The sequence below is a fragment of the Ranitomeya variabilis genome, chromosome 5, assembly GCF_051348905.1.
Source record: "Ranitomeya variabilis isolate aRanVar5 chromosome 5, aRanVar5.hap1, whole genome shotgun sequence".
NCBI classification, from domain to species: Eukaryota; Metazoa; Chordata; class Amphibia; order Anura; family Dendrobatidae; genus Ranitomeya; species Ranitomeya variabilis.
Genome location: NC_135236.1, coordinates 352,124,437 through 352,137,576, shown reverse-complemented (window position 1 = coordinate 352,137,576; position 13,140 = coordinate 352,124,437). Strand labels below are relative to the sequence as shown.

Sequence of the window (13,140 nt, the reverse complement as noted above, 5' to 3'; positions counted from 1 at the left end):
GACGCTGATCTCTCCTTCAATCCACATATCCAAGCCCTTTCCACTTCCTGCCGACTTCAACTCAAAAATATTTTACGAATCCGTACATTCCTCAACCAAGAATCTGCAAAAACCCTAGTCCATGCCCTCATCATCTCTCGCCTTGACTACTGCAACCTCCTTCTCTGTGGCCTCCCCTCTAACACTCTCGCACCCTTCCAATCTATTCTAAACTCTGCTGCCTGACTAATCCACCTGTCCCCCCGCTATTCCCCGGCCTCTCCCCTCTGTCAATCCCTTCACTGGCTCCCCATTGTCCAGAGACTCCAGTACAAAACCCTAACCATGACATACAAAGCCATCCACAACCTGTCTCCTCCATACATCTGTGACCTCGTCTCCCGGTACTTACCTACACGCAACCTCTGATCCTCACAAGATCTCCTTCTCTACTCCCCTCTTATCTCCTCTTCCCACAATCGTATACAAGATTTCTCTCGCGTATCACCCCTACTCTGGAACCCTCTACCACAACACATCAGACTCTCGCCTACCATTGAAACCTTCAAAAAGAGCCTGAAGACCCATCTCTTCCGACAAGCCTACAACCTGCAGTAACCACCGATCAACCAAACCGCTGCATGACGAGCTCTATCCTCACCTACTGTATTCTCACCCATCCCTTTTAGATTGTGAGCCTTCGCGGGCAGGGTCTTCTCTCCTCCTGTACCAATTATGACTTGTATTGTTTAAGAATATTGTGCTTGTTTTTATTATGTATACCCCTCCTCACATGTAGAGCGCCATGGAATAAATGGTGCTATAACAATAAATAATAATAATAAATCTATCTATCTATCTATCTATCTATCTATCTATCTATCTATCTATCTATCTATCTATCTATCTATCTATCTAGCTAGCTGTGTGTATATTCTTCAATGGAGTATGTAAATGAAGAGGTTGGACAAGAAATTACATCACAATTTTTTTTTTGTATATATTTATTGAGCTTACAAAAACACACAAATCCGCATGAAAAAAAACGCATCAAAAAACACATGAAAAACGCGTAAAAAAACGCATTAAAAATGCAGGTGACTTGCCAGTGACCTCAGGTGCAGATTTGGTGCAGATTTTACCTGCTTCAAATCCTGAGCAAATCCTGATGCAATCCTGAACGTGGACACATACCCTAATATGTCAATTATACCGATAGGTGACTGAAGTTTAAGAGAAACGGTAAATGAGAAAACTTCAACAATTGTATATTTTGTTTATCTTTCTTCCCAAAAACTGTAATTCAAACCAAGCACAAAGTTGAATGTAAAACAAAATTATACCAATAAAACTATAGCTTGTCAAGCAAAAATTAAGCCTCCTACAGCTCAGCTGACAGAACACTGGAAAACTAGTGTTGAGCGATACCGTCCGATACTTGAAAGTATCGGTATCGGAAAGTATCGGCCGATACCGGCAAAGTATCGGATCTAATCCGATACCGATACCCGATACCAATACAAGTCAATGGGACACCAAGTATCGGACGGTATCCTGTATGGTTCCCAGGGTCTGAAGGAGAGGAAACTCTCCTTCAGGCCCTGGGATCCATATCAATGTGTAAAAGAAAGAATTAAAATAAAAAATAGGGATATACTCACCCTCTGACGCGCCCTGGACTTTACCGCCGTAACCGGGAGCCATTGTACCTAAGAATGCGCGCTTGAAGGGCCTTAGATGATGTCACGGCGCTCTGATTGGTCCGTAGTGGTCGCGTGACCGCTACGTGACCAATCACAAAGCCGTGACGTCACCTAAGGTCTTTCAAGCGCTTGAAATACCTTAGAAGACGTCCGCAGCTTCTGATTGGTCGCGTAGCGGTCGCGTGACCGCTACGCGACCAATCACAAAGCCGTGACGTCACCTAAGGTCTTTCAAGTGCTTGAAAGACCTTAGGTGACGTCATGGCTTTGTGATTGGTCATGTAGCGGTCACGCGACCGCTACGGACCAATCAGAGCGCCGTGACGTCATCTAAGGCCCTTCAAGCGCGCATTCTTAGGTACAACGGCTCCCGGTTACGGCGGTAAAGTCCAGGGGCCGCCGGAGAGGTGAGTATATCCCTATTTTTTATTTTAATTCTTTCTTTTACACATTGATATTAATCCCGATACCGATTCCCGATACCACAAAAGTATAGGATCTCGGTATCGGAATTCCGATACCGCAAGTATCGGCCGATACCTGATACTTGCGGTATCGGAATGCTCAACACTATGGAAAACTTATGTCTCTCAAAATATGGCAAAACACTTGATTTTCCTTCAAACACACACATACAGTGTGTATGGAAAGCATTCAGACTCCTTTAAATTTTTCACTCTTTGTTTCATTGCAGCCATTTGGTAAATTCAGAAGAGTTAATTTTTTCACTTTAATGTACACTTTTCATTCCATCTTGACAGAAAAAAACAGAAATGTAGAAAAATTTTTTGCAAATTTAAAAAAAAAAAAAAAAACTGAAATATCACAAGGTCATAAGTGTTCAGACCCTTGGCTCAGTATTGAGTAGAAGCACCCTTTTGAGCTAGTACAGCCATGAGTCTTCTTGGGAATGATGCAACAAGTTTTCACACCTGGATTTGGGGATCCTCTGCCATTCTTCCTTGTAGATCCTCTCCAGTTCCATCAGGTTTGATGGTAAGTGTTGGTGGACAGCCATTTTCAGGTCTCTCCAGAGATGAAGAGGCAGTGACCCTCAAAGTTCAAACACAAAAGTCTCTTTACTGTGTTACTTCACACATAAAGGTGCATAGCATTTTACAGTACACATCATCAAAGAAAAACACATACATTTGCATCTTGTCTCAGTACCCATTTCATAGCACTACACATCATACGGCTTTAGATTGCAGTCCCCAAACAGGCCGGACTTCCCTTTGTCCAGTTTCCCTGGGTGACAGGATGCCATATTACAGTCTCCAAACACAGCTTCACACGTTGCAGACACTACACACGCCAGTCCTCCCTCCAGGCTGAAGCACAGGAACCAGACACCAGGAGGAGTCCGAGGCTGTGTGGGACTGTATGCCCCACAGCAGAAACCAGAGGGCAGGAGATTGAAAGTTACTTGCCCACACCTTCACCGGAAGGCACAGCGGTATACAGAGCCCAGAGTCACAGTAAATACAGACTCCTGTAAAAAGGCTTGCACTGTCTGCCATGCGAATACTGTCCTAGGACACAGATAGAAACAGAGAGGACCTTGTGAAAAGCCTTAGGCAGCAAGGGACGCAACTTACAGTGCAGCAAGGAAGGCTCCTAATCCCACCTGGCTAAGGGGATCCCAAATCATTTCCAGGCTGCCTGGACCTCACCATCACCTGTTACCGTTACCCTGGACTGTGGCTTTTCACCACCAGTAAACAGGTAAAGAGACTGCAACCCTGTGTTCTCTGATTCTGTCTGGCACCACACCATCTTTGCCTATTACACCGGGAGCCCTGAGGACCCAGCTTTACCTGTGGGAAGCCATACCATCCTTGCTGCACTGCCAACACCCCCAGAGGACCCCTTTAAGCAGTGTCGGTCATCTCTGGCCAAAAACCACAGGTGGCACCACGAACACTCTTTATTCAAATAACTCCTTTAAAGTCCTTCCCTTTTACTTGGACTCCCAAGGCAACAGACCAGGTCCACTACACCGTGACCACCCCTTTAATGACAACCCAATCCGGTGCCGAGTACCCTTAGGCCCTGGCAGATGCTTCAACTTGGTGTCACAATCAGGATTAATGCCCCGGCATTACCGGGTACTGTGTGCCATAGACTGCATTAAATTTGTGTGTGGGCCACCATTGCCACGCCGTGTGGAGCACTAGGAGAAGGAGGTGTGCCTTCGAGGGTGAAGTTTGAAAAAGAGCACTAAAGTAAATGGCGCTCAGTGCAGAGAGGTACGATAGTGAAGAAGCAGGAAGCCCCAGATGGAGGACCGGAAAGAGCACCACACCAAGTGCAGGTGGCACCACTGCAGATTCCAGTAACGGGACCTCAGGCCTGCTTGAGGTTAGCATGGGGGAAGGGATATGACTAGTGTTGAGCATTCTGATACCGCAAGTATCGGGTATCGGCCGATACTTGCGGTGTCGGAATTCCGATACCGAGTTCCAATATTTTTGTGGTATCGGAAATCAGAATTGGAAGTTCCCAGTGTATGGTTCCCAGGGTCTGGAGGAGAGGAGACTCTCCTTCAGGCCCTGGGATCCATATTCATGTAAAAAATAAAGAATTAAAATAAAAAATATGGATATACTCACCCCTCCGGCGGCCCCTGGACCTTACCGATTGTAACCGGCAGCCTCCGTTCCTAAGAATGAGGGGTTTAGGACCTGTGATGACGTCGCGGCTTGTGATTGGTCACGTGAGCGGTCACATGATCGGCACGCGACCAATCACAAGCTGCGACGTCATCGAGGGTCCTAAACTCCTCATTCTTAGGAACGGAGGCTGCCGGTTACAATCGGTAAGGTCCAGGGGCTGCCGGACGGGTGAGTATATCCATAATTCTTATTTTAATTCTTTATTTTTTACATGAATATGGATCCCAGGGCCTGAAGGAGAGTTTCCTCTCCTTCAGACCCTGGGAACCATCCAGGATAGCTTCCGATACTTGTGTCCCATTGACTTGCATTGGTATCGGGTATTGGTATCGGCGATATCCGATATTTTTCGGGTATCGGCTGATACTATCCGAAGGTATCGCTCAACACTAGATATGACCAACACAGGATGAGATCCAGCGGTGGCCGCAGCTGCAGGTACCATGATGCCACCAGGCCCCGCAGTGGCTGCAGTCCCTGTAAACCATCTGGACCCAGCCACAGCTACAGCCCCCATAATGCCGTTATCCATGCCCTTTATTCCGTGAGCTGCCCAGCTGCTGCAATACCCGGGGAATTCCCACATGCTGAGTGACTTTAAAGAAAGACTCTGCAGCCTATTTGAAGTATACCTCCTGACAGAACATCAAAAGGTCAGCATCCTATCTGGTCAATTAATTGGTGCAGCACAAAGAGAAGTAAAATCCTGGCTGGATATTGAAAAATGAATTGTGGAACAGATATTAAAGGGCCACCGTCACCCCCCCCCAGCTGTTATAAACTAAAAGAGACACCTTGTGCAGCAGTAATGCTGCAGTCTAACAAGGTGGCTCTTTTAGTTTTTGATTCATTTATTACCTCAATAAAGCGTTTTAAAAATTGGCCACAAATACCAGATATTGTACCTGGAGGCGGTCCGAATCGTCCTCTATCAATCTCCCAACTGCCGTCACTCTTCTCTTCAGGGGCGATGGTCGCCGCCCCCTTTGCGCTGTTGCTTCTTAAATCCGGCGCCTGCGCTGTGCAGGGGACTCTTAAAGACACAGAACCTATTTTACTGCTGCATCAGGCAGAATTAATCTTCTAATCTTTTTAAAGAGCCATTATTAAACAATGGGTCTCCTAAACTGTAGTAGCATACACTGTGGGTGGATGGGCTGCCAAGAATTACAACGCACCACAATACCCCTTTCATAAGATGTCCAGGAGGGCCTCCTGAAAAATGTTGCATTGAATGCAAGGCCTGCCCTGCTACCAATTCATATGCATCCCAATAAGCCTTTGAACCCACAAGTTGGATGGGCCCATGCAAATCCACTTCAAAATATTCATTTTGTACTCCCGTACTCCTTTGTTTTACACATTGGCAGCAAGGCCAGCCCTGCTGCACAGTCATATGCACCCCATTACGCCTTGGAATGCAAATACTGGATGGGCCCATGAAAATCCACTTCACAATATTCATTTTGTACTCCTTTGCTTTACACATTGGCAGCAAGGCCAGCCCTGCTGCATAGTCATATGCACCCCATTATGCCTTGGAACCCACATACTGGATGGGCCCATGAAAATCCACTTGTATTTTTTAATGGTATAATAGTTCCCTCTTTGCAAAAGTATTTACAGGAGAATTTGGCAATTTTATATTCCATGTTTTCAACACTAATGTTCAGATACGGCTTTAAATAATGCTAATTCTTGCAATACAATGCAATTTTATTGCAAAGTACAAAAATCAAGGAATAGTATGATTGAATTGCATGACTGTGTACACTTTTGTATACGTTAACATACAAAGGTCAATAAGTACATATAAGGATTAAATACATATAATGATTATGTATATATAAAGATTAACTACATACAGTATAATTACATCATCAACAAGAGGCTTTTAAACATCATCCATCTGTAATATCAGAGAAGCAACACCAAGACAGAGAACCCCTGGGAGATTCACTACACTGCATGGGCGTCCCCAATTATGCAGGTATGAGCACACTGTACATGGACAGGTACCCAAGTTTTTGCATCTGTCTTAGTCATGTTTCTCTGGTCTTATATAGTGATTTACACTATGTAGTAACTCTAGTTTCACCCATACCTTCAAGTGGCCAGTTTTCAAGGTTGTATGAAACTGAGATCATGGAGTCATCAGATGAGGGTCCATAAACCCCTAGAATATAAAAGCCACAAGGATGTAGATCAAACCACCACAGGTAGAGTTTCAGTAAACCTTAATGTTTTACAATGACAAACAGCAAACATATAGAGGCTTTGAACTGTTTGTGAAGTGAATAAACAAACATTCCAGCATTGCTTTATCAAATTTATATGAAGTGTATTGTGTCCAATGTGAGCAAGCAGGCAACTCAAAAAGGAGCTTTTCAAGTGAGCTCTTTAAAGTACACAAATGTTATGAAGTCTTTGCCAACAAAGATGTGGTTTCACCAATGAGGGGTACCTTTTTTAAAAATATACTATTGCCATCACAGCCCCCTTGCCCAAAATTCACCGGCCTATAACAGTACAGAGCACGTTCACCCTGGTCATGTAGAGGCAGTTAAAGAAGAGATATTGCAGGAGACAGATTTAAGAAGTAGGCCCAATGTAGGGGTGTTGGTCTGTGAGACTTGTAATGGAGTGCATGAGCTGAAAAACAATTCTCCAAAGGGGAGTATCTTTTTTAATAAATAAACTTGTGCCATCACAACCCCATTGCCCAAAATTCAGTGGCCTATAACAGTACAGAGCACGTTAACCCTGGTGATCTAGTGGCAGGTAAGGAAGAGACATTGCAGGAAAAAGAGTTAAGAAGTAGGCCCAATGTAGGGGTGTGGGTCTTTGAGACTTCTAATGCAGTGCATGAGCTGACAAACAATTCCCCAATGGGGGGTCCTTTTTAAATAAATAAAATAGTGCCATCACAGCCCCCTTGCATAAAATTCACCGGCCTATAACAGTACAGAGTATGCTCACCCTGGTCATCTAGTGGCAGTTAAAGAAGAGACATTGCAGGAGACAGTTGAGAAGTAGGCCCAATGTAGGGGTGTGGGTCTCTGAGACTTATAATGGAGTGCATGAGCTGAAAAACAATTCTCCAATGGGGAGTATCTTTTTTAATAAATAAACTGGTGCCATCACAACCCCTTGCCCAAAATTCAGTGGCTTATAACAGTACAGAGCACGTTAATGCTGATGATGTAGTGGCAGGTTAGGAAGAGACATTGCAGGAAATCAAGTTAAGAAGTAGGCCCAATGTAGGGGTGTGGGTCTCTGAGACTTGTAATGGAGTGCATGAATTGACAAACAATTCCCCAGTGTGGGGTCTTTTTTTAATAAATAAAATAGTGCAATCACAGCCCCCTTGCCCAAAATTCACCGGCCTATAACAGTACAGATCATGTTCACCCTGGTCATCTAGTGGCAGTTAAAGAAGAGACATTGCAGGAGACAGAGTTAAGAAGTAGGCCCAATGTAGGGGTGTGGGTCTCTGAGACTTGTAATGGAGTGCATGAGCTGACAAAGAATTCCCCAATGGGTGTATCATTTTTAATAAATAAAACAGTGTCATCAAAGCCCCCTTGCCCAAAATTCACCGGCCTATAACAGTACAGATCATGTTCACCCTGGTCATCTAGTGTCAGTTAAAGAAGAGACATTGCAGGAGACAGAGTTAAGAAGTAGGCCCAATGTAGGGGTGTGGGTCTCTGAGACTTGTAATGGAGTGCATGAATTGACAAACAATTCCCCAGTGTGGGGTCTTTTTTTAATAAATAAAATAGTGCAATCACAGCCCCCTTGCCCAAAATTCACCGGCCTATAACAGTACAGAGCATGTCCACCCTGGTCATCTACTGGCAGTTAAAGAAGAGACATTACAGGAGACAGAGTTAAGAAGTATGCCCAATGTAGGGGTGTGGGTCCCTGAGACTTGTAATGGAGTGCATGGCCTGACAAGCATTTGCTCATGGGGGTAAATTTTTAAAAAATATTTCATGGGGATCATAGACACCCTTGCCAAAAATTTGACTGTCGGTAGCAACGCGGAACACATGAACCCTAGTGATCTAGTGGTGGAAAATGATGAGAGGTGGAGGAAGGCCTTATTAAAACCTAGACCTAATTTAAAGGTGTGTGTCTCCTACACTTCAATGCCCATACACTAAGTGTATAGGCTGACAAACATTTCCCCAAGGGGGTACATTTATGAAAAATATACTATGGGCATCATAGGCATCCTTGCAAAAAATTTGACTGCCTGTAGCGGCACAGAAGCCGATAAGCCTGGTGATCTAGTGGTGGAGAATGAGGAGACATAAAGCTAAATCATAACAAATTAAAACAAATAAATAAAAAATGTGAGTCCAACGATGAAAGTAAATAACAAAAGGGAGGGGCAAACACAGGTTCATAGATTTGAAGCCTGAATGTGTCCAACGAGATATGTTTGTCCCTAGCAACAGCTCAGAGACAGGGCTATAAATAAAAATATAATATAAAAGTCTTTAAATAATTTTCTATTGTAGAGGTATACACTACCTCATTAGAGGACTGTCCAGAGATAGGGAAAATGGAAAATATAAGAATAAATGGTAATAATAGACTTACATCTCTTATTTTATTACATTTCCTCCTGTGGGAGTAACATTTGTTTTGGTTTCCAATTAGTTACGGGCATCATATTTACACCCTTGCAAAAAAAAAAAAATTGACTTGGCATCACAGAATCCGTTCACTCTGGTGCTCTACTCATTGTAGATGATGAGGATGAGGATAAGGAGGAGGATAACAACAAACAGACCAAATCTGGAAGCGTATACCCATGGTGGTTGTGAAGAGGTGCATGAGAATACACCTCCCTGAAAGAGAGAATGTATTTGAGGTTATGTTTCGCTGCTTTCACTTGGTGGTGTGCAGAAGTCTTTCCCAATCCAGCCCTTGTTCATTTTTATAAGACATAAACACAACAGTGGTGCCCAGTGGTATTGTAAAAAAATATATTAAAATACCCAATTTACTCTTTAGGAAATATATCTAGTGTCATATACCCTGAGATCACGGTGTGTGCAAAAATTTAGTGAGAACCACTAAAAAGAGAAACCGTAGCTTGTGCTCCAAGCATACATAAAGGCCGAGATCCACCCAAGCAAGAAATATATAATAGTGGTATATAGTAAAGCAGTAAATCTTTAATGAAAATAGTCTGCCAATAGACAAGTATACAAAATATGCAACAATAAATAAAAAATATATAAAAAGAGAGATGTGCGCGTATCAAGAATTGCTCTACAGATAAACAATGAATTTATTAATCAAATAATTTATATATAGAAAAATGCGCTATAAATAAAATATAGTAGATATCAATTCAATTTGTATATAAGGACCAAGTTTGCGTATAGAAGAGGGTATAATTCAAAAAATAGATTAACATTATATTTGCCCCTAGGATGTACTGATGCCGATCAAGGTATAGAAGTATATATATATATATATATATATAAGAATATATTCAAAATCAAATTATTAAATTAATCAGTTAATAAAAATAAAAAAAATAATAAGATGAATAAAAGTGTGTATTAGATAACTATATAAGATGGGAAAAATAAAGACTCCAAAACATTTTTAGATCCCATATGAGGTGGTGCATAGCATCAGGAAGATGTAATTGAAGTAAAGTGCATGTATATGAAAATCCACAATTCACTATATAACATCCATTTCAAAGTGCCATGTGCAAGTGCAATATACCATACAATATATCCTTAAAGGGGACAAAGTAGTTGTATAGTGAGGGAACATACCTTTAAATGCCGCCAAGGTCTTGATACCGCGCTCCCCGACACACATTTTGGAATGTAAATTCCTTCGTCAGGGGGTGTATTATGTACAAGATCGGTGGTTTATATACATAAGTAAATTGAAAATGGCGCCGATGCCTGTAGTCCCTGATGTAAGCGGCGCATGTGCCACCTAAGCAATCCGGAAGCAAGAGCCACAGCACCCCGTGACCAGACGCACAGGATGTGTTCCTGGCGTTGCCAAGGGCACAGAGACACCGCAGACTAGACCACAGGATGCCGGCCGCGCATGCGCTCAACCAGGGATAAAGATATGGGCAAATTAAAGTGATAAAAGGTGAATGGTGCCAAAAGATGGGTGAGTATTTAATTAGGTGATTGTTAGGGCTAGCGGAACGCACCAAATAATAAAGTAATAGATATGAGGTGCGTTCGCAGCCAGGGGTCCACTGTGCAGAGATGGTACCTGCTGTTATGTAATGGCAGATGGACACTTAGCTCACACGTGGGTTAGACTTCACCCAGTGTGAAATGGTAGCGAGCTCTGATGCTTCACAGAGTCGCACAAAATGCTGCACCCTGTTAGCAGTCACAAGGTGCAGCTATAAGACACTAGTGGGATCCCTAAGAATCACCCCCACTAATCTGGTGATTGAATTGGCTCTGACCCTTGGTGGCTTTTGAGCCTGTGCCTAAGGATGCCCCGAGTCAGATGCACAGTTCAAGCGAGAATTCCCACCCTATACTGACGGTTGTCAGGAGAGCGCACAGATGGTGCATGGTGCCGAAGAGACGGGCCCTGAAACTTGTGCTAAGTGAGTAGATAGCACTGTCGGGCGCTAGATAGCATGCATCCACCATTCGCACGCAGTCAACAACACTAGGAAGGGGGATGATTAATGAGCGACAGTCACACATCTACACACACACACGATTTCAAGTATACACTAGCGCATGGCCGAGTGGCCATGCAAACCTTTTATAGCAGCAGTGCTACGGGACCTTCCAGATGGTCCAATAGGAGCCGCAACAGGACCTGAGCATGTGACCCCCGACCTCCAATGGGAGGTTGTCCCGCGGGCATGCTCAGTATGGGAAAAGCAGGAATTAGTCCCAGAAAGGCCTGCTCGCTGCTGATCAGTGCTAGCTACAAAGGCAGAGCCTGGAGGGGCAGCAGTAACCAGTCGCACAGTATCAGCTTGAGCCAGACGCTGAGCAGGCTCCACTGCGACTGGAAAAGAATGGGAGACCGCAGTGGAGATGGTTCGAGATTCCCCCTGTGCAGAGGAGGGAACTCGACACCTAACAGTGATGTTTATATATCCATATGTACGGTGATATAATGTGAATGGTGCTAAAAATGGGCGGGCATATAATTAAGTAATATTTGTATATACATATGTACACTATAGGAAGGGCTATTCTTAAAATTATGTGCATTTTATAAATTAAATTACAGTGAGTAATGGAATTGAGATTGACACCAATAAGGTGTATATTGTGTACGAAATAACACCGTATAGGTATATATTTGCACATGTCATAGTATAATTCATAAATAAATATATACGTTCATAGATGGGAATACCTCTAATGATCAATTAATGACAATTAATCACAATAAGTATTGAAAATAAAGGACAAATAATATAATAAAATAAGAATATAATTAAGTATAAATAATAAAAAATAGATAATAATAACACATATATCTATAATGTTGACTACGTTATAGTACAAAAAATAATAATAATATAGTATATAATATAGACATGAGAAATATTTTCACTCAAGATAAAACTTAACATCAATGACAATTTCCATAGTCATATTCCATAGGTCCAGCGTATCCATTCCAGCCAATCGGGCACCCCCCCAGGATCCATGAAGTACCGTCAAGGGCAAGAGCGGAAAAATCCAAATCACCCACACCACAGCAAGCACCAAGGCACAGAAGGACCAGAAACCCAACATTGGTGGTAATCTCCATTCCATTACTCACTGTAATTTAATTTATAAAATGCACATAATTTTAAGAATTGCCCTTCCCATAGTGTACATATGTATATACAAATATTACTTAATTATATGCCCGCCCATTTTTTAGCACCATTCACATTATATCACCGTACATATGGATATATAAACATCACTTAATCACATACTCGCCCTTCTTTTGGCACCATGCACCTTTTATCACTTTAATTTGCCCATATCTTTACCCCTGGTGGTGCGCATGTGCGGCCGGCATCCTGTGTTCTAGGCTGCGGTGTCTCCGTACCCTTGGCAATGCCAGGAACACATCCTGTGCGTCCGGTCACAGGGCGCGGCGGCCCTGGTTTGAAGGATTGCTTAGGTGGCGCATGCGCCGCTTAGATCAGGGACTTCGGGCATCAGCGCCATTTTCAATTTACTTATGTATATAAACCACCGATCTTGTACATAATACACCCCCTGACTAAAGGTACCGTCACACTAAACTATATCGCTAGCGATCCGTGACGTTGCAGCGTCCTGGATAGCGATATCGTTGTGTTTGACACGCAGCAGCGATCAGGATCCTGCTGTGATATCGCTGGTCATTGATTAAAGTTCAGAACTTTATTTGGTCGTCAGATCGTCGTGTATCGTTGTGTTTGACAGCAAAAGCAACGATACCAGCGATGTTTTACAATGGTAACCAGGGTAAATATCGGGTTACTAAGCGCAGGGCCGCACTTAGTAACCCGATGTTTACCCTGGTTACCAGTGTAAAATGTAAAAAAACAAACAGTACATACTCACCTTCTGATGTTCGTCACACGTCCCTCGCCTTCCGCTTCCTGCACTGACTGAGCGCCGGCCGTAAGTGAAAGCACAGCACAGCGGTGACGTCACCGCTCTGCTGTTAGGGCCGGCACTCAGTCAGTGCAGGAAGCGGACGCCGGGGGACGCGAAGGTGAGTATGTACTGTTTGTTATTTTACATTTTACACTG

At 43.3% G+C, this 13,140-nt stretch overlaps 1 long non-coding RNA gene across 1 annotated transcript; it reads right to left on the bottom strand.

Moving 5' to 3' along the window:
- Positions 1 to 2,224: 2,224 nt before the first annotated feature.
- LOC143773662 (uncharacterized) lies at positions 2,225 to 6,581 on the bottom strand. The gene is made up of 3 exons (XR_013215287.1): positions 6,462 to 6,581; positions 5,251 to 5,390; positions 2,225 to 2,735 (listed from the first exon to the last, which is right to left on the bottom strand). It is a non-coding gene; the product is annotated as an uncharacterized LOC143773662 (long non-coding RNA).
- Positions 6,582 to 13,140: the final 6,559 nt, after the last annotated feature.